Source organism: Macaca nemestrina, chromosome 2 (assembly GCF_043159975.1).
Source record: "Macaca nemestrina isolate mMacNem1 chromosome 2, mMacNem.hap1, whole genome shotgun sequence".
Lineage (NCBI taxonomy): Eukaryota > Metazoa > Chordata > Mammalia > Primates > Cercopithecidae > Macaca > Macaca nemestrina.
Window position 1 is genome coordinate 159,934,113 of NC_092126.1, and position 27,754 is coordinate 159,961,866.

Genomic DNA, 27,754 nt, shown 5'->3' on the forward strand with positions numbered 1-27,754 from the left:
GACCCTGGATCAACCAACTTGCTGTCAATACAGAGGACCGAGAAACATGCTGAATTGCCTCATGAATGTGCAACCCCCAGACTCTGGAAAACCTCACAGATCAAGGTCTTAAGTTATTTAACAAATAATTGTAAGGAAAAGACTTAAAAGGCACATCAAGTTAAAAAAAAAAAAAAAAAAAAGAGTTAGGGGAGGGGTAAGGTGCACCCTTGGAAGATACCAAGAAAAAGGAAAGCAACAGAAGTGACTACATGAAAGTCAGGTTAGCAGTTACTTTTGGGAGGAGGGAGAAAGGGGGCTGTCATTAAGGTGGGGCACATGGAGAGGCTTCTGGGGTGGCTGGCAGAGTTCTATCTCTTGATCCAGGTGGTGATTACAAGGATGTTCCATTTATAATAATTCACTAGTCTATATATTTGGTTTTTTTTGTGTGTGTGGTTTTCTGTATTTATGTTTTATTTTACAATTTAAAAAATTGAAAAAACACTCCTTAACCTTCCGAAAACAGTTTTTTTTTTAAAAAAAAACAAAAGAGGTCCAAGTGAAGAGATCAAAAGCTATAAAATAGTTCATATTGGGTGCAAACTAAATATAAAGCAAGCCAAAACCCAAAACACCTCCTCTTCCTCCCCCTTTTTTTAATTTAAAGAACTTTGTAGGTATCTTCCAAACCAATGAGAGATTCTTAACACACACGAAGGGAGTATGTCAGAGGAACCGTGGGGCTGAGTTGCACCGCTGGAGGATGTCCTAAAAAACATCACACAGACAACCTTCCATCGCTAAAGCCTTAGCCCCATGCTTCCGCTGACATCTTCATTGTACAGATTAGAAAACTGAGGCCCAGAGACAGCCAGTGTCTCATGCACGCTCCCAAAGCTAGCATCAGCCCCCGACCTGAGGCCTAGGTCTCCCAATCTGCGACTAAGACACGCACCAAGACGGCACCGGCACGCTGACCGCCGCGTGCGAGGAGTAACTGGGGCGGTGCAGGGTAAGGGCGAGGGGGCCTCGGGTCTGACCCTCGGTTTGGCTGCGGATTCTCCGCTCCCGACTCCGAGGCAGAGGGCGGGTGGGAGTGGCGGGAAGGGCAGCAGGTCCACCCCCCGAGCGCTATGCAAATGTCATGCAAATCAGCACATGGGGGCTGGAGCCGGTGGTTTGAGTACTGACCCCGCAGCGCCGCGCTCTCACTCGCTCGCCCCAGCGCGCGTCCGCTCTCCGCACTCCCACATGCTCGCTCTCTCGCCCGTTCGCTCACCCCGCCCCGCCCTGCCTAGTCCCGGACGCGCCTCGCGGGCTCCCCGCGCCGCCCGGTAGGCAGCAGGGCGCTAAGCGAGCTCGGAGCCAGCGCAGTGCGCCTGCGGCCGGGGCGCCCCGCCGAGCGCCGGTGCCCCGGCTCCCGGGCCGCCTTCGCCGCGCGGGTGAGTGAGCCCGCCCCACGCTTTTGTCCAGGCGCAGGCCCTGGAAGTCAAGGCTCCGAGGGTGGGAGTTCTGGGTGGGGGCTGGGACCCCCACCGTCGGTGCCGCTCGACTCCCCTGCTGGAGAGGGGCCCCGGGGTGCGGCGAGGAGTCGGGGGCGTAAGGAGACGACCCCAGTGACGCCAGGCTGCACGAGTTTTCTTTTGGGGAGATGAAGTGCTTGGGGACAGTGATGCGATTGCCTCTCTAGGAATTATCCGAAGGGGGTGCCTTTGATTTGAGGGGCGGAGGAGAAGCGGACCCTTCTCCCAGCTCCCAGCCCCTCGCTGGAGGACTCGGTGACAGCCTCTGGGAAGGGGGTGCCACGTGAAGGTCCTTCCAGCCCAAATGTGATTCCGAGAAGGTAGGGCGGGGAAGGCGGCCCGCGAGTGCCAAACCTGGCCATCCCAGGCGAAGCTGGGGCTCGGGCTTTGCAGACTTGTTCCTACTCCATATTCCTCACTTAAGCCCCTTGACTCGCTCTGTCTCCTTCGCGTTAACTGGGGTCCCACTGTTGAGGGACCTTGTTTGCCGATGATTGCAGCTGGAAAGTTTTGGATAAACTTCTCAGGAGATATGAGCTGTCAATGGTTGAGGTAGACCCCTCCCTGGAACTTATGGGACTAAAACCTTCAAGACCCAAAGGACTGAATTTCTAGGAGTGGCATTGAAGATGCGAAGATGGGCTGATGGGCAAATGGTTTCTAGGATTTTTTTTTTTTTAGATTGGGGTGTGTGTGTGTGTCTGTTGGGGTGCGGGGTGCTTTCTATTTCATAACCAGATGAAGACCCAGCTCTGCTAGAGTCTAGAGGGAATAAAATTAGCTGTTGTGATTCAGGAAGCTGGGTGGGTGTAGGGAAACACCTGGGCAGTAGGCGTGGTGCCAGACCTCAGGCCGTTGGTTTTTACCATCTCTCCTCTCCCCATAAACCAGAGTATATGCGATGACCCCCCCAACCCCACAGCCTTTAAGAGCCTGCCCTGGAGCTGCATCCCCCTTCCAAGTGAGGCTGTATTCTTCCACCTGAATGTAATCCTTTTTGTCAAAATGCACTTGTCATTAAATTATTTCCAGATGGTGGGCTTAGGAGGACCATTTGGGGAACCCCACCCACACTTCAAAGAATCAGGAATGGACAATGCAAGTCTCTGGGAGAAGTGTAGGTGCGTCTGGTGACTTTATTAGGTTCCTACAAGGCAGTTAGGGTTCTAATAGAACTATCTGTTTTCTTTTAAATTCTTGACCTCCTTCTCTCTTCTGTGATTCTCTTAGTCTCTTCACCGCCTGCACACTGTGGGACTGTGGAGGATGACGCTGCTGGCACCACAGTGCGCTAGGGCAGCATGGAATTTTCCTTCCTGCCCAGAGTGAGGTTACCCCTTTTACTTCCACTCTCAGTGGGCCAGGAGCCTTGGGCTGGGGCAAGTAGGAACCTGAGCAGTTGGTCCTGGGTCCGGAGTGGTTGGACTCTGGATGCTGGTTTGGGTAGTGGGTACTCTGGAGACATGCACAAGAGCTTTTTTGCCAAGATGTACTGGTCTGTCACATTGTTCACTGATGATGCAAAGGATGCTGAGCATCATCTGCAGCTAAACATGAGCTTGGAGAACCACCCCACAGTGGGGAAGCATTTATGCTGGTTCATCTCCCATGTTCAGTTTCTTTTGTGTAATAACTGGCTAGCTGAGGAGGAGGGTAGCTGCAGCCTTGTAGATGTTTCCTTGTCTTATTTTTATTTTTTATTCTGAGACAGGGTCTGGCTCCATTGCCCAGGCTGGAGTATAGTGGCAGATCTCAGCTCACTGCAGCCTTGACCTACCAGGCTCAAGGAATTCTCCCACTTCAGCCTTCTGAGTAGCAGGGACTACAGGTTTGTGCCACCACACCTGGCTAGTTTTTTGGATTTTTTTGTAGAGACGGGGTCCCACCATGTTGCCCAAACTAGTCTAATGGGCTCAAGTGATCCGCCCACCTCTGCCTCCCAAAGTGCTGGGTTACAGGCATGAGCCACTGCACCCAGCCGGAGTAGCTGCCCTTTGTGTGAGGTTTGCCCACCCCTTCATCAGGGGCTGTTTCCCCAGGGGCCAGATCTTTAGAGAACATACACAGAGCAGACTAGGCCTTGGAACATTCCTACTCTAACTGGTAAGGCCAGGTGGCCCCACCTGCTGTCTGAACATGGTAGACAGACAGTTACAGTCACTGAAGAGTAGGGTCTCCTGGCTGGCAGGTGGGGGGGGTGGGGAGTCTGCTGAGAAGGCTTGTCAGAGAAGGAGGTGACCCAGATGTGGCAGAGGGGAGAGGCCTTTGAGTGCCAAGGGTGGGGAAAGGTTCTGGGTCTCTGGCTAGGGAGATATTTGCTGGCCTCAGAGGCATAGATTGTGAATGCACTGGGGTCACCATGTACTCAGTGTCTTTGAGAATGACCCCTTGCTTTTATCCTCAAAATAGAAGATGAGCCTAGAGTTTGAAACACAGCTAGTTGGCTTGTCTGTCTTTTAGGAAGTTCATAAGATGGGGGTTTCAGAATGCAGCCTTGCTTGGGGATAGGGTGCAGTGTCCCATGAGTTTGGAGAGTCTCATTTAGTGTCTTTCTGAGAGCAATACTTCTTGGGAGTCTGGAAATATAAGCCTACTTGGAAGCCCTGCTGCATCTCTCGCAGCTCAAACCAACCCACAGAGGCTGGGAGATTGTTCATTCTTAAAAGCTTCCTGTCCTGTCTTCAGCAAATGTAGTAAAATTTAGAAACAACACTTAAAAAGTATCCTTTCCCAACAAAAGACAATGTTCTCACCCAACTTGGCCAACAGAGGGTGCATGCAGAGGACATGAGGTAGGGCCATTTGCATGGAAAATGTCCATGCGGATGCTCAGGCTTGAGCGGGATCTATTGGGTGACCTGAGTGCTCAGAATCAAGGAACGATCCAGTGGTGAGCCACAGTGGGACAGAGTGATGTCACTGTGATTAGCTCCCGTGCCATGTGACTTCTATCTCTTCCCCGTGCTCCCCCAGTCTCCTGCCCTACAAGCAGGCAGACTTGGCTGTGCAGGGCAGCAGTGCTGGTACAAGCCACGCCCCTCTCCCACCTGCGCCGTTCCGCAGATGGATTCTCTATTCTTTCTTGAGTTTTGGCTGTGCACTTTTCCATTCGTTTGATGCCAAGAGGTTGAGCAAATGCATTCCCCTCACAAACTCAAGGTGGGTAGACCTCCGTATTTGCACTGCAGGCCAGCAGGTGCATCCCTCCTCCTTGTTGCACGCACCTGGTGTGTGAGGGCTGCAGCCCCCATGAAATTTACTATGATAGCCAGCCCAGTGGGCTGGGGCAGGAGGAGAGCCAGCAAAAGTTGCTGCCTCATGGGCTGGAAGGTAAGGCTGTGTTTCCAGATGCTCACACCACCTTCTTTTCCCTGCCCTCCTGCTCACTGTACTTCAGTGTCTGAGGGTGAATGGGCACCCCAACTAGGGAGCTGTGGAAATTTTTGTGTAGATCCAGCTTCTCAGATTTCCCATGTTGTCCCCATCCCTTCTCTGTTGGTACTTCCATGCCCCCCTTCCACCCTCCCTTCCCCTCCTTCCCTGCGTCTTCAGTGCAGAGCCCTCTGGAGACAGAAAGCCCCTTTGGCGACAAAAGAAAAGGGATAAGGAGAGGATTTCCTTTTCTTTCAGACCTACTTCTTGATTTTTTCCCCTGGCTCTGGGCACTCAAATCTGATGCTAATTTGTTAAACCAGGACCTTATGGGTTACTTATCATAATCTTTGGGGGAACTGAACACCTGCAACTTGGGACTTTTATAGTTGAGGATGTTGTTTACCTTTCTTTTTTTTTCAGAGATGAAGATTTCTGATGTATAGTAGCTCTCATTCAGGTTTCTGGCAGGAGGAGGCAGCCAAGCAGAATGTGATCTTTGGTGTTAAACTTGGGTTCAGTTCCACCCAGTTCATTCACTGGCTGGGTGTTCTTGGGCATAGGTTTTAACCTCTATGAGCTGACTTGAGTTTTGTCATCTGACAATGAGGGCGGTTATAAAAATTAAATGAATATGTTATAAATAGGCACAAAACAAAGAATAGCTTTTATTAGATATACTGGGCAGTGTTCTCCAGGTCTATAGAATGACTTGTAAATCAACCAGCAGACGCTAATGATGTACCTACTTTCTATCGAGGTCTGTAGAGGATTATAAAACAAAGGTAATGTGCCTATGCTAAGAGACTGGGTGGGAAGCGAGAGAGCTAACACATATGAAGTAATTAGAAAACAGGGACAACAAGCAATTTCCAAGTTTCGTTAAGAGAATTAAAGGATGACAGTAAATTCAGGGGCTAGAGTGATGGGGGAAGGCCTCAAAGATGAGGAGGAGGAAGGGAGGGTGAGCATTTGCCAGGAGAGAGGAAGGCAGGAACATTTGGCTCCAGTGTCTGAAGGCTGTCAGCTCCTTCTTTGCTGGGCCCTGGCACAACACCTCTGGCCCTGCAGTGCACTCCCAAACATGCAGGTGTGTTTGTCCTGAGGTTTATTTTGGGAGGGTTTTCATTCTGGCCCTCTGCTGCCAAGAATATTTCTGAAACATCAGAAATTGTTTTATTTTGTCTCGATCAAAAATATTAAGAGGCAATTGGGTGGCCAGAGTGAAAGCCCAGGCCCGTAGAAGACTTTTGGGTTTCTGGGGCTTTGTGTTCTCTTTTCATGCCTCATATATTGTGGCTCACTTCCTAGTTCTGGAATCACAGGGTATTAGGACTAAGAATCAAGTCCACCTGACCTTTGCATTGGACTGAAGAGGAAACTCTGGCCTAAGAAGCCAAGTGGTGGCTGGGTGTGGTGGCTCACGCCTGTATCCCAGCACTTTGGGAGGCTGAGGCGGGTGGATCACCTGAGGTCACTAGTTCAGGACCAGCCTGACCAACGTGGTGAAACCCCATCTCTACTAAAAATCCCAAAATTATCTGGGCATGATGGTAGGCGCCTGTAATCCCAGCTACTCGGGAGGCCGGGGCAAGAGAATCAGCCAGAGTTCTCATCACTATCTATCCTGGTGGAGGATGGTGATAGCATGAGAAGGTGAACGGTCTGACTTAGGCAGGAAGAATGGATACACATTGGTTCCCTCATCTGCCCCACCTGCTTCTCTAGAGTCCTTGAAGGCTGTCCTCTTCAGTCTGAGGGTCCCATGGGGAGCAGGAGTGAATGCCCTTCCTTTATCTGCCTGTGATCACTGCCATCTGTCTGCTTCAGGGCCCCTGGATACTGAGTGCTGTTCCCCTTTCCTGGGGTTAGACTACATGGAATGTCATCTGAGGCTGTGGGAAACACCGGGAAGACGCCCCGGGTTTGGGGTCTAGCTCCAGCACTGTCTCCTGCTATGTGATGTGGTATCTCCACGTCTCAGATTGAGCACCTTTAAGTGGACAGAGAAGCCCCTCTCTACTCATCTGATGAGGCTGTAGGCAGATGAACATGTGCTCGGCAACCTGCGCTTGTGACGCGGTCATAAGGGTAGTGTCTTGCTAGGCAGTGTGCTCCTGGAGGTCACGGGCTGTGGTTCATCTGTATCCTTACTCATAGCCTGGTGCTTGACACACCACAGGTGCTCGGTACATGTGGGTAGAAGGACTGGCTAATGGGGTAAATGGAGGTGCTCAGAGAAGATTCTGAGGGATTTGCTGTCTGCCACTCCATGAGAAGGCACTTTCCACTCATTCACCTCACTTCAGTTATGTCTTCTATAGGGCTAGGTATAACCTCATTCTAACTTTTCTCCTGAGCTTCATGCATATTTCCGGCTAAGTACTGAGTCCATTCATAGAACATGACTCAAACAGATGTATTCCAAACCTTCCCCATTATCCAAGTTAAATTCCCATTTGGTATTTTCCTATTAGGTCAACAGGGTGATCATTTTCATAATCACTTGGTTGCTAATCTTGTAGAAACGAGTATGTTCACGAGGAAGCAGCAGGTGGTTTTAGAACATGCCTGGAGGAACACAGTTCCTACCTTGCAACCTGCCTCTGATTACTACCAAAAGCTCCTGCCTTCCCAGTAGTCACTCATGGTATACATGATACAATTAACACAGTTGCTACTGATGTTACCCAATAGCGTGTTTTAGGGAGTTCTCAGGCTTCTTGTTGCGATTGGGCAGCCACCTTGGGGCTCAGCTCCTCCCCTGTGGGCCTGCGGATTATCCCAGGTAGAGAAACACTTGGTTTTACTTTGATATTACTATTTTTTCCTGACCAGACTGTACTAGCTCACACTTGGAGTATTAACTGTGGCTTCTCTGTAGCCCAAATACATCATACACTTGATTGCTTTGTTGATCTGAAACATAGTCTGACTGCGTCACCACCTTCAGAAACCCCCGGTGGCTCCCTGTTTCACACAGAACAGCCTTAAGCCATTCACAGGCCTCTATAATCTGACCTCCAAGCCCAATCTCACAGCAGCCACCCCCACGCTCCTTGATCCCACTACATCCAGACTTCTTGTCTCAGCCCAATTTTTACTTTCCTGTGTCTGTGACTGTGACTGTGAGTTCATCCTCACCTGGAATATTCCTCACTTGCCTCTTTGATTTACAGATTCTTCTAGCCTTAAATATTTGTTCAGGGAATGAGTTAAGTTCCTAATGACTGTCAGATACTGCCCCCAGAGGCTACCTCTGATCTTTTCAGCCTCAATGTCTCTAGAAATAACTCCCTGTAAAGTTCTTTTTACAGAGACAAGTCATAAATTATTATGGTATGTTTTTATCATTTGTTTAATTTTTCTCATGCTAAAATTTTATATCTGTAACTATACTGAAAAAACATCAAGGGAAGAACATGTTAATGCCTCTGTTTCCTAATAGCAGTGGTTCCAGAACTGGCTGATAACAAAATCTCTTTGGGAACCTTGTTTGAAAAATAACCTATGGCTCCCCAGTCCCAGCCCAGACTGCTTTGGTGGGGTCAGGGAATCTCTGGTTTAACAACGCTTTCCAGGTGATTCTGATGTCAACCTGATTTGATTTTTCCTGGGTAATTCTTTCTATTATTTCTGTGATTTGTGTATTAGGAAAGATTTTTCAAAATTAACAGAAACCAAGTCAGGCCAGCTGAAGAGAAAAAATAACGGTAATAGCATGATAAAAGATGGATTCTCGTATTTTCTTTATTCCAGATTATAGGCAGTAAGATTCGTATCACTTTATAATCTCTCAGGAAAAAGCACTTCATTTCATATAGACAATGTTAGAAAAGTTTCTAAATTACAATATACCTTTATTTTTGAAATTGCATACCAGTTTCTTCATCATTATAATCAAACTATGAAGATCCTCCTGAACTGTAATAATGTGATAACTGATATAATCTATCAGTGTTACATATGATTTCAAGGTGAAACGCTGTTTTCCATAATCTGTGCTCATGATTTTTGAATGTTGACGCATTCTTGCATTCCTGGAATAAACACTTAGTCATACTGTAGTTTTTTTTAATACCCTAGTGACTTTGATTTTCTAATATTTTGTTTTTTTTTACATCTATAGTCCTAAGTGAGATTGAACTATTAATTGTCTTTGCTTCCCTTAGCCAGTTTTGTATGTTCCCACAATTTTGACATTTTTGGCATCTTTAGGATTGGCAGAATAAGTCTGAGGAATATTAAAGTCTACCAGGGTTTTATCTACATTTTCTTTAGATTAAATTTTGAGTTCTGGCTTTTCTATAAGTAATATTGCTAAAAGTTAGATATATTTTTCTAAAAGTTAACTGGAAACTTTGAAAAAGATAAATATTCAATATCTACCTGATCATCTATTGCACATAAATCAGTCACACCAACTTTTCCTAGCTTCAGTGTATTCTGGTCTGGTAAATTTGGCAGTTTCTACTGCCTTTTGATTCCATTGTTTGACAAATGATTGGCATTTTCCCAGGTACACAATAACTTTTCTTTTGAATGCTGCATCATAATGGGTTTTCTTGAAGACTCTTTTTCTTTCTCATGTAAAAAAGTAGGTATAATTTATGTGCAGTAGAATTCACCCATTTTAATGTACAATTCCGAACAATTAGTACACAATTATGAGGAAGTTCAGTTCTGAATTTTGACAAATGTATATAGTCATATAGGCACCATCACATTTGAGATACAGAACAGCTCCATCACCTCCCAGAATTGCCTTGTAAGCTTTGGTTGTCTGCTCTTCCACCACCTGCAGACCTTGGCAGTCACTGATCTGCTTTTTCTCCCTGTGTTCTTTCCTATTTCAGAATGTCGTATAAATGGAGTCATGGTTTGTAGGCTTTTTAGGGTGCCTGCTTTCACTTAGCATTAATGTGTTTGAGATTCATCCATGGTGGTGGGTATATCAATAGATAATTCATTTTTGTTGCCGAGTATTATTTCATTGTAAAGACATATCACTGTGTGTTTACCTGTTCCCCAGTTGAAGGACATTTGGGCTGTTTCCAGTTTCAGGTGATAATAAGCAATTCACTATCAATATTTGTGAACAGATTTTTATATGAATATAGATTTCATTTCACTTGGGTAAATATCGAGGATTGGGGTTTCTGGGAGGTATGGTAAATGTAATAGAATATCAAACTGTTTTCCAAAGTGGCTGTACCATTTTGCATTCCTGGTAGTAGTGTCTGAGGGTTATACTTTCCACATCTTTGCCAGCACTTGATATTGTCAGATTTTAAAAATTTTAGACATTCTAAAAGAATAGTTTTATCCTATTGTGTTTTTAATTTGAATTTCCTTAGTGACTACTAATGTCGAACATCTTTGTGCTTATTTGCCATACATATCTTGTCTTTGGTGAAGTATCTGTTTAAGTCTTTTGCCCAAGTTTTATTGGATTGTTTGTTTCCTTGTGATTTAGATTTGAGAGTTCTTTATATGTTCTGGACATTAATCTTTCATTGGGTATATATTTGGCAGATCTTTTCTTGCTGTCTGTAGCTTGTCTTCTCATTGTCTTTAACAATGCCTGTTACTGCATAACAGAAGTCTTTAATTGTGATGAAATTCAATTTATCAGTTTTTAAAAATGTGTTATGCTTTTGTTGTTATATCTAAGAAATACTGACCTAATGTGGAGTCATTAAGATGTTCTCCAATGATTTCTTCGAGACGTTTTACAGTTTTAGGTTGTATATTTAGTTCTGATCCATTTTAAGTTAATTTTTATACATGAGTTAAGGTATTGATAGAGATTCTATTGTGCGTATGAATGTCCAATTGTGCTAGCACCACAGTGAAAAGATTATCCTCTTATTGAATTGTCTTTGTACCTTTGTTGAAAATCAGTTGAGCATGTATGTGTGATCTATTCTGAGTGTTCTGTCCCATTGATTTATGCATTTATTCTTTCAACAATACCACACTGTATTGATTATTGTAGCTTTATTGTAAGTTTTGAAGTAAGGAAATTTGAGCCCTTCGACCTAGTTCTTTCTTTTCAAAATAGTTTTGGCTGTTACAGATTTTTTGGCCTGACATAAATTTTAGAATCGTCTTGTTAGCTTCTGCATAAATTCCTGATGGAAGTCTGTTGGTATTGCATTGACTCTATAAATCAGTTTGGAGAGAACTGACATCTTAACAATTTTGGGTTTTTGAGTACATAAATAGACTATATTTCTCCATTTAGGTCATCTTTGATTTCCTTATGAATATTTTATAGTTTTTAGCATATAAATATTGAACATATTTTATCATGTTTATAGCTATCTATTTCATGTTTTGGTGTAATTTTTAATGGTACTTTTAGTAAAATTTTGTTTTCCAGTTGCTCATTGCTAGTATTTATAACTATAATTGATTTAGTATTTTAATGGATTTTTAAAAATTTTAAATCAAAATAAAGTACAGCAAAATATGTACTTGCAGAGTTTGAAAATCTAATGTGATTAGTAGCTAGCTAAATCTAATGTGTAACTTAAACAATTTAGAAGGCTGGGATATAGAATCAATTTTCAGTCCTCATCTGCTCTTAACTATTTTCCTGAGCTTTTTAATTATTTTTAAGCAATTGATTTTTGTTTGTTGACCTTATATCTTTTGACTTTTCTAAACTGACTTATTAGTTCTAGTAGCTTTTTTTTCTAGATTCTTTGAGATTTTCATCATAGATAATCATGTCATCTCTGAATAAAGACAGTTTTATTTATTCAATTCCAATTTCTTTGCCTTTATTTTTCTTGCTTATTGTGCTGGTTAGGATTTCCAGTATAATGTTAAACAGGAGTGGTGAAAACAGACATCATTGCCTTATTTCCAATCTTAGGAGGCAGGTATTGAGTCTCATATCATCTTATATGCATTAGTCATAGGTTTTTTGTAGATACTTTTTATCAGGTTGAGGAAGTTTCCTTCTAGTTTGCTTAGATTTTCTTTGTCTTTACTGTGAATGAATAATGATTTGTTCAAGTGCTTTTTATGGATCTATTGAGATGATCATATTTTTTTCTTTTGTCCATGAGTTGGCAAATTCTTTCACAAAGGGCAGTGTGAGAAAAATAAGAAATATATATTTGGTCTTTATTTTCAGTTTCTGGCATAGAGCTTCTAAAACCCTGGGAATTTCCTGAGTGAGAGGGGTGAGAGGAATGTCTTTGGTTATTCATAATAAGTCCCTTTCAACCATACCTGAGTTTATGCTGGTGAGGTGACTGTATAGCTTGGTGAGCCCCTATATAGCTTCTGGATGGGGGCTGATTGTCAGAGGAACCAACCATGTAATTAGAAGGTTGGAATTTTCAGCACACCCTGCGCCAACATATAGGGAGGGGAGAAGGACTGAACACGGAGTAAATCACTAAAGGCCAGTGATTTAATCGATTATGCCTATGTGACAGAGCCTCCACAAAAACTCCTAATTGAAGGGGTTTGGAGAGCTTTGGAATTGCCTGAGCACACTGAGATGCTGGCAAGCTGCTGGCAATGCCTGGAGAGGGCATGGAAGTCCCTCACCCCTTTTCACATACCTTGTCCTATGTATCTCTTCCATTTGGCTGTTCCTAGAATATTTATAATATTCGAGGACAGAACACTCAGAATAGATCACACATACATGCTCAACTGATTTTCAACAAAGGTACAAAGACAATTCAATAAGAGGATAATCTTTTCACTGTGGTGCTAGCACAATTGGACATTCATACGCACAATAGAATCTCTATCAATACCTTACCTCATGTATTCTGGCTGTTCCAGAATATTTATAACTGAATAAATATTCAGTTATTATTTTGCTGTAAATACTTCTCATTTGGATAATGTTTTACAGTTTACTTGTTTTCATACATTTTGCATTTAATCTTTGTCAATCTTTGTCAATCCTAGGTTGTATCCTGTAAAATAAACTGGTAAATATAAGGAAAGAGGGCTCTCAAGTTCTGTAAACCATTCTAACAAATTATCAAACCCAAGAAGGGGGTCATGGGAGTCTCTGACTTATCGTCGGTTGATCAGAAATATGAGGGGCCCAGGACTTGTGATCAGCATCTGAAATGAGGGCAGTCTTGGGGACTGAGCCCTTAAGCTGTAGGATCTACCACTAACTCAAGGTTTATAGTGTTAGCATTGAATTGGATTGCAAGACGCAGCTGGTGTCTAGAGAGAGACTTGGTTGGTATGAGGAAAAAAACTCCACGTAGCTGGGTGTCAGAAGTGTTCTGGGAGTTAAAAACGGGTCATAGTAGCCAGATAACAAATATTTTAGGCCTTGTGGGCCATAAGGTATTTTATTCAACTCTCTACTCAACTCTCATAAATCTCCTCTACTCAGTGATTCAGCTCTGCCATTGTAGCATGAAAGCAGCCATGGACAATAGATGGGTAAATGAATGGATGTGGCTGTGTTCCAGGAACCTGATAAAAACAGGCTGCAGATTGGATTTGGCCTGCTGGTCATAGTTTTCCCAGTCATAGTTTGCTGATCTCTGCATTAGTCTATTGATATGTGGAATTACAGGAATTGATTTTCAAATGTTTAACCAGCCTTACAGTCCCAGAATAAACTCCACTTGTGGTATATTATTACTCTTTTTATATATTGCTGGATTTGGTTCACTCAATTTCATTGAGGTTTTTTGTGTCTATATTCATGAAGGATATTGATCCAATGTCTTTGTCTGGTTTTGGTGTCAGGGTATATTTGTAGCCTTATGAGTTGGGAAGTGTTCCTTCCTCTTCTATTTTCTGGAAGAGTTTGCATAAAACTGCTGTTATTTATTCCTGAAAGTTTTGGTAGAACTTGCCAGTGACACCTGAGCCTGAAGTTGTTTTGTGGCATGATTTTCAATAGCAAATTAAATTCTTTAATAAATATAGGACTGTCCACGTTATTTGTTTCTTGAGTGATTTTTAGTAGGTTGTATCTTTGGGGTAATTTGTCTATTTAATCTAAAAGACAGAATATTTGTAAATGTTCATAACATTAACTTATTATCCTTTTAATTTCTTTAGGAATTGTAGTAATGTCTCGTTTTCTATTCCTGATATTTATAGTTTGTGTCTTCTCTTTTGCTGTTGGTCAATCTGGGCAGTGGTTTGTGAATTTTGTTAGTTCTTTCAAAGAACCAGCTGTTTGTTGGTTTGAGTTTTCTCAATGTTTTTTGTTTCCAAATTCATTGGTTTGTCTTTACTATATATTCTGCTTGTTTTGGGTTCAGTTGCTCTTCCTTTTCTAGTTTGCTTAGATCATTGATTTGAGGCCTTTCTTCTTTTCTGATAATTTCTAGGGTTCTCCTTTACTGGGACAATTGGGTGGGGAAAGGGGACATGGAGGCGTAGAACCAGTTTTCCTACCTCTAAACTTTTATTAGGAGAGCTTTAGTAAAAACCTTACCAGCAGGGAGCCCTGAAGCTTCTGCTTGGGGGTGGGAACAATGGGAAGGAAGCAAAGGGTAACACCATGGACTGTTTCTTTCATGGGAAGCAGTGGCCTGGTCTTCCCACCCTGACAGTCTAGGACCCTAATGCTCATCTGCCTCCCAACATGGTCTGTAGAAAAGAGAGGAAAGGGAGTTGGAGTTGCTGCAGTTTTGTTGGATGAAAGGTTCTCTCCTAATAGTTTAGACCGGGAGCTGGTGGACTTTTTCTGTAAAGAAGCAGATACAGATAGTAAATATTTTCAACTTTGCAGGCTATACCATCTCTGTCACAGGTATTCATCTCTGCCATTGGAGCATGGAAGGAGCCGTAGGTAACATGTAAATGAATGGGCATGGATGTGTTTCAGTAAACTTTGGTTTACAAAAATAAGCTGGATTTGGCCCATGGGCCATAGTTTGCCTACACCTGCTTTAGTCTGCTAATGTGGTGAATTACATTGATTGATTTTCAACTGTTCCAGACAAGTTGTATTCTTGAGATACATTCCACTTGGTTTAGAGCATCTGGTCTGTGCTGGCCCTGTCTTTGTTTCTCAGCTTGTGTTGTCACTGAGCCATGAGCTTCTCAGGGATAGGGCCACAATAGGGCCATCTCTGATCTTCTGTCAGGTATATGGTGGATGGCTAGTGAACCTTTGTGGCTGGGTGGAAACACCTGTACACTTCAGTGGTACACTGCTGCAGCTTCCTTTCTGGGTCTCCTCCGGGAGCCTAGAAGAAACGGAGGTTGTGTGGAGGAGTTGGGCTCAAGTGCTGTCACTGCAGGCCCCAGGCTGATCTTTCATTTTGAGACTATTTTAGAAATGTGACTCATGTTTGGTCTGTGAGGCGTTGCTTTCTAATTACTCTCTGTCCTTTTTCTGGGGGATGTGGTTGGCACCATAGCTGGCAGGCTCAGGAACTCAGGCCTCCAGGTGCCAGCCCAGTGCTGATTGACCCCTTTCCAGGACCATGGCTTTCTAGATCTTTTTATAGAGGAGTGTGCCTGTGTGTGGGGAGGGGCAGAGCAGGAGGGGTCAGGCCCTTCTGTTTCCTAAATGACCTTCATGCCTGTGGAGTGTGGACTAGATAGAGCCATGTAACAAGGCATGACAAACGGATTTTGCACAGGTAGACTTCATCATTCATCTTAGCCACTTTTCCTAATTGATTGGGAGGGCTGGGTTGGCAGCTGATGGGAAGGGTCTGGAGCTAACAGACCTGGGTTTCAATCCCAGCTCAAGAACTTATTAGATGGGTGAATCTGGGCACATTATCTAACTACTCTGAACTTCAGTTCACTCCGTTATAAAATGGAGATGTAACAACCTCCCAGAATTGTTGCAAGGGGTATGTTAATTCCCTCACCTTCTCTCCTGGGCTGAGAGAGGTGAGCAGAGTGGTGGACAAGAGAAGTGCAAAACGACTTGAAAACATGATGGGGGAATCCATTTGGAGACTGGGATATGGAGAGGATGTGCAGGTCCCTTTTTCTGCCTAGACTATTTCTGAGCTGAAAGATGGGGAGGGTTGATTCAAGGGCCAAGTCTCTGATTCTGCTCTGGAGAGAGACCGCCAGGTCTGGATGATGCCTTAGGTTGTCTGGACCTCTTGTCTTTCATTGTTCAGCCCGGTTCACTGGGATAGGAACCTGGAGCTGTGCCAGTCCTGGTTTAGTGGAATCAGTTGTGTAATTGCCTTGGAGTTAATGGGAAAATTTAAGACCTCTTGGACCTGTTGATAATAATAACCCTCCTTATGACCACCCAGTGTGGGAGGAGTGAGGAGAGTCACCTCCAACTACCTTCAGAACACCCCCACCTTTTCATGTGTTCTGAGGTTTCTGCTTTCCTCTTGACAAGGTTCAAGACCCTCCTGCATAGCTGTTAGGGGATGAGGACCCTGCTTTCCTGCAGAGTCTGTGAGTTAAGGGCACTACTACTCTTAGGCTGCCCTGCTTATCCCAGACTGAGGCCTCATTGCCTTCTGGAACAATCAGACCAAGGCTTTTATTGGAGAGCTCATAAAACTTGTTAAGGATCAAGAACTAGATAAAGTTCCAATTTTGTCACCCTGAGATGATCTTGTATTATTGTACCTAAAAACAGTATTGAAACACAGATCTCATTGTGACACCCCTGGTTAAAAACAATGTTAATCGCCTGCTACGTAAAAGACAAAATTTCAACTATTCAACGTGGCATGTAAAGTAGGCTGCAATGAGGCCTGCCACATAAAATTATTCAGTTATTATTTTGCTGTAAATACTTCTCATTTGGGTAATGTTTTACAGTTTACTTGTTTTCATACATTTTGCATTTAATCTTTGTCAATCTTGCAATATTATTATTGTTCCCACTTTGTAGGTGATGGTCCAAAGCTTAGGGAAGTTAAAAGTAACTTGTCCAAGATCAGATGGCCACAATAAAGTCAAACTAAGCACAGGATATAAATTGTGCTCACTTGGTACTTCCTCACTGTATGACTTTGAACAAGTTTATTTATCTATAAAGAATCAGGGATAATACAACAAACTTGTAAAGTTTTTGTGAGGATTAGACGAGAGAATCCAAGCAAAGTGCTTGGGGGAATGCCTGGCACAAAGTAAGTGCTCAGAAAATGTTGGGTATTATTACGATACTCTATTTTAATTGTCCCACAATGAATGTTTTCAGTTTTTAATTCCACTATTATGAGTAACACTCTTATAATGATCTTTGTCCAAATAGTTTATTTTTTCTGTTGTATTATTTCCTTGTATTATATTCCCAGAAAAGCATTACTAGGTCAAAAGATACAATCCTCTTTTTTAGCCTTTGTTCCATTTTGCCAACTAGCCCTTTAGAAGGATGGTTCCCATTTAAAAGGCTGCTACTAGACCCATGGGAGTAAACTCTCTCCCATAGATGGTACTTCCATGCAACCTCTTAGCCCATCAGAGGGCCTATACCAGTCTTTTATCAGTCATTGAGGGTTATAATTACCACCTTCCAAAAAGACCAACAGATCCTAGACTGGTTGGAGCCAAATTTTATAAACTAGGTTGTACCTACAGCAAGACATAGGACCCGGCTAATCAGCAAACTGTACTAAAAACTCTAGAAATGGCTGACCTCTCAACTCACTTTCTGTAGGGCTCTGTGGGAGTCTCTGCATGTGCACAGCAGGTAGATATGAAGGAGTGGTGTTGGGGGAGGCAGGAGCTGCTTATGAGCTGTGGACCTGGGGATTGTAGGGAGGAAGACTGTATGGGAACCATGCGTGACTTCAGACTTTTTATGTAGGAGAGTGTATGCATTTGTTTGGGTTCCTGTAACAAAGTACCACAAGCCAGGTGACTCGAAACAATGGAAATTCATTTCCTCACAGTTCCAGAGGCTGGAAGTCTGAAATCAGGGGTTCAAACAGAGTCAAGCTTTCCTCTGATGCTTCTGAGAGGATCCTTCCTTGACTCTTCTGGCTTCTAGTGGCTGCCAGCAGTCCTTGGCATTCCTTGGTTGCATGTGTATCACTCCAGTCTCTGTGTCTATCTTCATATGGACTTCTCCCCTCTGTGTCAGTGTATGTTCACTTGATGTCCTCCCCTCTGTGTGTCTGCGTCCAATGCATCCAAATTTCCTCTTTTTTTTTTTTTTGATACTAGTCATTGGATTAAATCCCACCCTAATTCAGTATGACTTCATCTTAACCTGATTATATTTGCAAAGACCCTATTTCCAAACCAGGTCACATTCACAGGTACCAGAGGTTAGGACTTCAATAGGATTTTTGGGGGAACACAATTTAACCCATGACAGATGGACTGGGAAGAGAAAATGGAACATGTCCATTTTTCATGTCACAGACTACACTGTGGATGAGGCTATTGGTGGAGAAAATTATGGACAGTGGTAGTGTCACTGGTGGGAATGCTGGACAGTTGTCTGGGGCCAGTGCTGCTTCTGTTCTTGGCCTCCCCAGCCCCACTTAACCTAAGGATTTGTCACAAAACTAGTAACTGATAAGTATTAGGTGCTTCTAGCAGGGATGATGCAGCCACAGAAGAAAGAGCTTAGCCACCGAGGGAAAGGGATGTTCTAGGAGCCAGTGGGGAGTCATAGAAATAACACAGGACTGGGCAGACATGCAGATCTCAGGTTAAGTCTCAGGCTACCTGGAACACCATAGCCTCAGTTTCCCCATTGGAGGGTGAGGAGGGAGGGACTGCATAGCTTCTGACATCCCTTTCTGTCTGGCATTATATAATTGTAACTGGAGAGGTAACATTTTAGAGACACCCAAGCTCCTTGACCCTAAGGGTTGTCCTCAGGTCTGTCTGGGTAACCAGGTGTGAGCAGCTGATATGGCTGGGTACTGGGGAGGGGACAATGTGGTATTTCCCATCCCAGGTTTTTCCAACAAGACTTTATTCAAGTCACCTCTCCATGAGGCCTTTCCTGGCCACCTTCTCTAAAATTTCAATCTTATCCTGATAGTTCATGTCCCCTCTTTCAGTTTTATTTTTTCTCTTATATTTATCCCCTTTCCAACATGGTTTACATTTTATGTATTTTCCTCACTAATTGTCTGTTTTTCCCACTAAACAGTAAGCTCCTTGAGGGCAAGGATTTTTATCCAATTCTAAAATAGTGCCTGTCACATACCAGGCACTCCATACATATTTGCTGAACGAACGAAGGTGTGGTAAACTTGATAAATGGGGTGAACATTTAAAGGGGGTGTACCAGTTATAGTCTTTGAGAGGTCTCAATCCTTCTTGGCTCCAGCCCTCTAGCCAAGACTGCCCGGGGTCCTGCAATAAGTAGCACCTGTTTCTGCAGGGTTTGTTCCAGTCATCCATTGCTGGGACAAAACTTCACCAAACAGTGGCATAAATAGTGGCATAAGACAACAATCATTTTGTTATGCTCTGGGGTTCTGTGGGTCAGGAATTTGAACAGGACATGGTGGGGATGGCTTGTGAGGACCTGAAAGACTGAGGTGACTCAAACAGCTAGTGGCTTGGATCATTTGGAGGCTTCTTCACTTACCGTCTGGCTTCTAGACTGAGACAACTTGAAGGCTGGGCTCAGCTGGGATATGTGGAGCCAGAGTGCCTACATATGGCCTCTCCATGTGGCTTGGGTTTCCTCACATCATGGTGGCTGGGTTTCTGGAGCAAGTGTTCCCAGAAGGAGCATTCCATGAGAGCCAGGTGAGGACTCCCTGGTCTTCTATTACCTGCCCTCAGAAGTCACATGGTGTTGCTTTTTGCCGTACTGTATTGATCAAAGCAGCCATAAGCCTGCGCCTTGATAGGAGGAGTGTCAAAGATTTTGAGGCCAAGTTTTAAAACTGCCGCAGGAATCTTACCACTTTCTCACTAGTCCCAATCTAAAATTAACCTGAAGTAAAAATCTGCCACCTTCAGATCGGGACTTAATGGTGAATTATACTTGTTCTCTACCTCACTCTTCACTAATTGAGCTTCTTCAGGAAAGAGTCTGCCATGTTTATATTTTTTGAAGCACCTAGCACATCATCTGGCACACAATAGGTACTAAGCAAGTCGGCAAGCAAGTGAATGAATGCATGAACACAGGGAATGAGTGTTTTCTGTGACTGGCTTAGCACTGCTAAGTAGCTACGGGAAGACTTGGAACTCCTGTCTATTGAGGCCTAAGTTTTCTAGGCAGTTTTCATTCATATTCTACACTGCTAAAAGCCATGGGTTAGGAATAGATTCCTGTGGAAGAGACATGATGAGTATGGAGATAGAAGTTGTATCGTATGTTAGGGAATACTGGTAATCTGGTTTGACTATAGTAAATAATTTCTGTATTTTCCTAGGACAATGGTAGAACAAGGCTAGAATGTAAGGGCCTTGTTGCAGGCCAGTGAGTATAGATATTATTCAGTAATGGACAGTCATCAAATATTGTTGAGCAGCAGAGTACATGTAATAGGAGCTGTGAACTAGGAAGATTGACCTGCCAGTGGCATTCAAAACAGATTGGAGTAGGGAACCCCAAAGATAGGCAAATCAGTGGATTTGAAATCCAGGTATGCAACCAGGGCCTAGACCAAGCTAGAAACTGCAAGAAAGCCATCAAGGGGAGGGATGTGAGTGATTGTGAGGTTAGCAGGTGTTTGGGGCCATGTGAGAGGTGACAAAAAAGAGAATGTAAAAGATGATGCAGCAATTGCATATATTTAGAGACGGAGTCTGTCACTCAAGTTAGATGCAGTGGTTGCAGTCGCGAACTCCTGAGCTCAAGCGATCCTCCTGCTTTTAGCTTCCTGAGTAACTGGAGCTACAGGCACATGCACCATGCCTCGCTATTTTTTTTACTTTTTGTAGACAGGGTCTCACTATGTTGCCCAGGCTGGTCTCAAGCTCCTGACCTCAAGCAATCCTCCTGCCTAAGCCTCCCAAAGCACCAGGAACACTCTTACATTTTAGGGACTAATTTCTATAATTTTGTTATAAAAATTTTCAAATATACAGCAAAGTTTAAACACATGTATCGTGACCTATATTCCCTCCACCTAGATTCTAAAGTTAACATTTTCCTGTGTTTGTTTTATCACCTATCTGTCCATCCTTCCATTGTCAATCAGTCCATCTTGTTTTTGTGATATGTTTAAGTCACAGACATTGGGAAATTGTACATGTTCCCCTAAATACTTAAGTTTGCATACCATTACCTTGAGTTGAATACTGTTGACATTATTTTTTCTTTTGAGGTAAAACTTATTTATAGTGAAATGAACAAATCTTAAGCATGCCACTGGATGACTTTGGACAAAAGCATGCACCTGTGCAACCCAAACCCCTTTCAAGATTTGGACATAACCATCATCCTGCAGGATTCCTTTGTATTTCTTTCCAATTTCTGTCTCCACTCTCCAGATGTAACCATTATTCTAATATTTAAGGCACAGATTTGTTTTGCCTCTCCTAGAACTTCAAATACATGAAATTGTGTGGTATATATTCATTGGCTTAATGTTTCTTTCATTTGGCCTGTTTTTGAGATTTATCCATGTTGTTTTGTGTATCAATCCGTTCCTTTTCATTGCTGAAGAGTATTTCGTTTATGGCTATACCACAGTTTATTTATCCCATTTCCAGTTTTGGAGAAAAAGTTGTTTCCAGTTTGGCTATTCTGAATAAAACTGCTATGAATATTTTTGTATAAGTCTTTTTGGGTAGTCATATGTTTTCATTTCTCTTGGTAAATATATAGGAGTGGAATTGCTAGGTCATAAGATGAGTCTATGTTTAGTTTTGTTAGAAACTGCCAAAGTATCTGTTTCCACATTTATACATTATAATATATGATACATTATACACTCCAATGTATCAGAGTCTAGTTGCTTCACATCCTCATCAACATTTGGTGTTGTCAGTCTTTTAAATTCTAGTTATTCTCATGGATTCTGCTATGGCAGTATCCTATTATGGTTGTAATTTGCATTTCCCTAATAATTAAGGATATTAAGCGCTATTATGTGCCTATTGACCATTTATGTATCTTTCTTTTTGAAGTGTTATTCAAATATTTCACCCATTTAAAAATTTGAATTGTCTTTTTATTATTGAGTTGTAGGAATTTTTTATTCTGAATACCAGTTCTTTATCAGATATGTGATTTGAAAATATGCTTTTCTAATTTATAGCTTGCCTATTCATTTTCTTTCTTAAAGCAGAAGTTTTACATTTTGATAAGGTCTAATTTATCTTTTTTTTTTTTTTTGGCAAGGCTATTTTTTTTTCTATGTCCAAAGAAACTTTTACCAACCCCCAAATTACCAAGATAATCACCGTGTGTTCATCTAGAAGCTTTATAGCTGTAGTTTTTATGTTTAGGTTTGTCATCCATCTCAAGTTAATTTTTGTGTATAGTGTGAAGTAGGGATCAAGATTTCTTTTGTTCTCCTGTGGATATCCAGTTGTTCTAGCCCCATTTGTTGCAAAAACACTTTCCTTTTTGTTAGGTACTGTTTTTATTCTCTTGCAGAAGAAGAAACTGAGACAGAGCTAGGTTAAGTAACCACACCTGGCAGAGACAGATCCAGGATTTGAACCCAGGCAGTCTGGATGCAGAGCCTGTATTTAAACCACTGTGTTATAATAACCCTTCTCACATGGATGACAGGTTTTCAACATGAATGCAGGCAGCTCAGTGTAAAGCCCTGGTAGGGAATTCAGGAAGCAGGGGAGTTCAGTTTGGGATTGAGCTGGGAGCCCATGGGATACCTGAGTGGGCACACTGGGTAGAGGATAGAAAAAAGAAGGGAAAAACTTGGAAGAACAAGTAGGGGAGAAGGGAGGTGGGGGCTGCTGAAAGGGGATGTTATTAAGCCTAACCTGGATTTCACCTTTTTTATTTAGCATCAGGGGATTGGTTCTCTATCATATCAATCCTGGTCTAGAAGAGTCATGAAATAGGCAAGATACAGCTAATCCAAATCTTTTGAATCTAGGTAGTAAGGGTGACATGAGCAAGAGTCATAAAGTCAGAGAAGATAAATAGATTAAGTAGAGGTAGGGAAAGTCAGCAAACTTCATGTTTAGGATGCCTACTCTCTGTTAGACAGACCTGGCTTCAGGTCTTAATCCAGACCTTGCAGCTTACTCTGTGATCTCAGGCAAGTGACTTCATTTCTGTGCCTCATTTTTCCTCATCTGTAAAATAGAGATAACACCAACCTGACTGAATTAAAATAAACAATGGATTTAGGGCACTTAGAATAGTATCTGGCACATACACTCAATAATGGTGTGCCAGCTATTTTAAGATTCAGTATTTTAAGAATGTGGTCAGGGCCCGGAATATAGTAGACCCTCAGGAAAGCTTGCTGAATACACAGATGAACTCCAGGGACACAGGATTCCCCAGCTAAAATTGTGTAACTGTGCAGTTTTAGCACAGATGGCCATAAAGTTAGAGTAAGAAGCTAGGAGCATGAGCTGAGCTGGTCTCTAAATACTCCAGGTGGTACAGGAGGCAGCCCAGACTGGTGATGCTGAACCAGCATGGCCTTAGAGCCTTCCTTAGGAAGGGCACTGACTGCTGGCTCAGATTCCAATGGAGCCCCCATGGGCCTGGAGCTCTGGAGTGGGCGGGGAAGGTGCTTCTGCTCTGAGTGAACAGAGAGCTCCCTGACAGCAAGCATGAGGATACTCCTGTCTGCGGAAGGGGTGGCACCTCCAGTGTGTTGTTGCCCAGATGGCCCACAGAAACCCATGTCTATCCCTGGTTTTGATGACTATGTCCTGAAAGATGCAGCCCCATTTCTAGAAAAGCCCATTTGAATGGAGTTTGTAGGATTGACATGTTGAGTCCAGTCCACTCTCCATATGGGCAGGAAGCAGAGTCAATTAAGCACTTGTCAAGTGCCTGCTGGGTACCTGTTGAGACTCTGTGCTGGGTTAGGACACTGTTTTCTTGCTGACCAGGAGCTCACAATGTAGTTAGTGAATGACACACACAAAGAGGTATATGGTACATGCCAGATGTAAATGGCCAAAGACAGCTTGGGCACAGTCATATGGATAAATGCTTTCTACAAGGGTTGTCACACTAATGCTAGACATTCAGGCCCTCTGGCGTCTACTCTAGTTGCAGTACCTTCTCCCTTCCAACAGTAGTAACCGATATTTGAGTGTTCACTGTGAGGGCAGCACTTTAGAACTGTTAACTAAGGTTCTCCTTATGATGACCCCATCAGGGGAGCTCTCTTAGTACCTCTGTGTTTGAGATGAGGGATCTGAAGGACAGACACCTACAGGCTTCTACAGGTGCATTGCTGGTGAGCGACGGTGCAGGGTGTGAACCCAGCTGTCTTGCTATAGAGCTTACCTTGGTAGGCCCTCGGGGCTGCTTGGCTAGTTTCTCTTTCAAATATAGAGCAGGAAGGAGGATTATTGACATTTTCTTTCATGATCTCAACATGCAAGCACACAGTGTCCAAACAGTTTTTTTTGTTTTGTTTTGTTTTTTGTTTTTTTCGAGATGGAGTCTCACTCTGTCGCCCAGGCTAGAGTGCTGTGGTGCGATCTCAGCTCACTGCAAGCTCCGCTTTCCAGGTTCATGCCATTCTCCTGCCTCAGTCTCCTGAGTAGCTGAGACTACAGGCACCCTCCACCATGCCCGGCTAATGTTTTATATTTTTAGTATAGACGAGGTTTCACCATTTTAGCCAGGATGGTCTCGATCTCCTGATCTCGTGATCCGCCTGCCTCAGCCTGCCAAAGTGCTGGGATTGGAGGCATGAGCCACCGCGCCTGGCCCGTGTCCAACAAGTTTTTACCTAAATACGGCCTCCTGTACATTTTGCCCTGACACTGGCTCAGTTAAAATATTCTTAATTTCAGAAGAGGAGGCAACAAGACAGAACTACTGTGTTTATTGACCTATTTAGGCTGGCTCAGGGCACAGCTCTGAGGATGGGAGCACACTGAGTACTTTAACAATCCATGGCAAGGTGACAGCATCTTGGGCTCAGACACAAGAATTATTCTCAGACAGGGCTTTTTTCAGTGCCATAAATTTAAGCAGCTGGAATTCTTTTCCATCCCATTCAACCTCCTGAAGTAAAGAATTTTGCCTTTTATTGGGAAATCTGCATTTCATTGTATAGATAGAACACTATGTCCTTGGCTCCCTGATCTCTAGAGAAGCTAGGTCTTTATTTTATTCCAGGTTCTGGGTGTCATTAGGCTCAAATACCAGGAAGTGTCTTTCAGCATGAGAAGCTAGAGACACAGCAGTGCCCTGATCAAAGAATTCGAGAGGCCAGCTGTCCACCTGCTGCAACGCAGGCCTTGTACACAGGGTGTGGGGAAGAACTGCAGGTCTAGGAGACAGTGATGCTGGCTGCTTAGCAGCGTGGCTGCCCCTACGCCTCTGGTCTGTAGCTCTGTGCTGGGCCTGCTAGGGCATGAGTACTGCTCTGCTGTCTACAGAATCAAAGGAGGGTATTTTAACCAGCATAGCAGAAGGCATCATCCCAGTCACTGATGTCCTTCAAAATAACTTTCTTCAGAAAGTATGTACTTATGCTAGTGATGATGCCATTGCTCAAAATGTTTTTGGAATTTCACTTTTAGAATCGTGTTTAGTTTAGAATCATGCTTTTTTCCTTCCTTCTGAGGAGGAGTTTTTTTTTCTAACTGCATCTGAAAATATTAAAGAATCTATTGCTTAAAAATTTATATATGTATATAAACTTTTTTGTTTCTATTACCTAAAGGGGAAATTACTGGCAGCAATTTGATGCCCACACATTACCAGAAACAGATGATACCAGTCATTTAAACTTTCTAATACACGCTATCTCATTGTTAATTTGTGCTTACCACTACTGAGGTTGGGCATGTTTCCATGTATTTTGGCTATTTGTGAATTGTTTGTTCTTGTCCTTGGCTCATTTTTCTATTAAATGATTTGTCTTTTTCTCATTGAGCTATGGAAGCTCTTCATATGATCGTAGTATATGGACAGTTCTTTTAATATCTTGTGTTATGATACAGCTTCATCTTTTGAACATAAAATAGACTTTTGGAAATGCATATCTTGTGACTGATTAAGTCAGGCTAAAGTGACTTCAGCAATGTTATTTCAGTACTCATGTCTGGAGGGACTTAAACCTTTCACGGACTTGGAGTCAGATGTAATCAGGAATAGACAGACGGTGTTGGAGGTGTGATTAGGATGAGTAATTGATTGACTCGTTGAGAAGCTGATGAAAACTTCATGTATACATACCTAAAACATTTTAACTTAAAACATAGAAACATTTGGTTGCCCAACTTTCACTGTGGGACCCAACTGGGTTTACTAATGGGAGCCTATGTTATCTTACTTGTTTGCTCTATGCCTGTAAGGCAATTTTTACACATTCCAGTTTGAATCTTTTTAGTGAAGAATGGAATTTAGGCACTTTGAAAGCCATCAGAATGTAGAACTCTTTTAGTTTTTATAATTTTTCTGTTTTTTACAGTTGTCCCATCCAAACCGAATTCAATAGTAATTTTTTAAACAATTCATTTCTATCATTTAACTTTCACAGAAACAGATCTTTTATATTCACATTTAATCACTTCATATACTATTTAAATTATATGTAAATTTAGTCATTCCATTTCAATAATAAATACAATGGGCATAACCGGTTTTAGGGACAAGCCAGCTGACTCTTGGTAAGCACACAGCTCACCTGGAGGGGGCAGAAGTGTGCAGGTAGACTAGAGAACTCGAGAATGACCTCCTACCCCTGGGCATTCAGCATACTGTGGCATCAGTTGGTATCTTATGTAGGGGGAGTGGAAAGCAATGGCTAAAAGGGTGATCCTGGTCAGCAGAGGCTATTTTTCAGGGCTTCTGCTCTAACTAATATTTATTGGGTGACCACTATGTGACAAGTATGCTAAGTACTTTTTCTGCATTATTTCAAATGTTTGAGGATATTTAATCCTTATAGCATCCTTTGAGGTACAAGTACTGTTATCTCCATTTTTAGATGAGAAAGCCAAGGGAGAGGGAAGTTGTATGTTTACCTAAAACACATAGTCATTAGTAAGTGGCAGAGCCAGGATCTGAAACCAAGCACAGGCTGTACTCTAAACTGTTATAGAAATAGTTTCATAGTAAAAGCTGGAAAAGATGGATATAAAATCTGTAGGCATACATAAACAATGAGTTATAAGAGTTTGGGGGGGTGGGATTGTGACAGGTCAACACTGTATTTTAACTGATGAAAGGGCTATGCCCTTAGAACTCTCCATACATTGTCTTCTAAAGGATGCCTGTTGAGTTTGAGGTAACAGAAGGGTTCTTGATACACAATAGATGACCAGGGCATATTGATTTAATCTGGTTCTGGACTCTCCAACCAGAATTTCCAATAAGTATGTTAGCAAGGCTATCAGAAAGGAGTGAATTAGAGACTGTGTGGTGGTGTCTGAAGACTTGCATCAAATGCCTTAAGGCTTTGGGAGAGGCAAAGCCGAGATTGTGCCATTGCACTCCAGCTTGGGTAACAAGAGCAAAAAAACAAAACAAAACAAACAAACAAACAAACAAAAAAAACAAGGAAGGACACACAAATTAGTCAAGGCAGGAGCCTAGACCTCAGCCAGATATCATTTTTTAACCTACTGCTACATGGTCTAGACTCTATTTTGCCTTCTGGGGACTCACATAAACCATATGCAGTCATGAAATAACTCATAGAGGTGGATGGGATGTGTAAGATAGCTTATCTAAGAATGCTACAAACAAAGCAGGCAGGGCATTCTGGGAGAAGACAGATACAGGTAGTATCAAGTATGAAGAAACTATTCCAGGTAGCCCAGCAGCAGGTGCAGAGGAGAGGAGGCGTGTTGGTCACAGGATGTGTGAATCACAGGATATA

The 27,754-nt window shown here is 42.8% G+C and overlaps 1 protein-coding gene across 3 annotated transcripts in view; it reads left to right on the plus strand.

Annotated features, from left to right (window-relative positions):
* Positions 1–1,344: 1,344 nt before the first annotated feature.
* Positions 1,345–27,754, plus strand: part of LOC105470265 (myosin light chain kinase) — a 272,694-nt gene continuing 246,284 nt past the window's right edge. The window contains exon 1 of one of the 3 annotated variants that reach the window (XM_071092340.1): positions 1,345–1,424. The gene's annotated coding sequence lies outside the window, so the exon portion shown is untranslated. The remainder of the gene's footprint in view (positions 1,425–27,754) is intronic. The other 2 variants (XM_011722063.2, XM_011722065.3) reach the window with 2 other exon arrangements.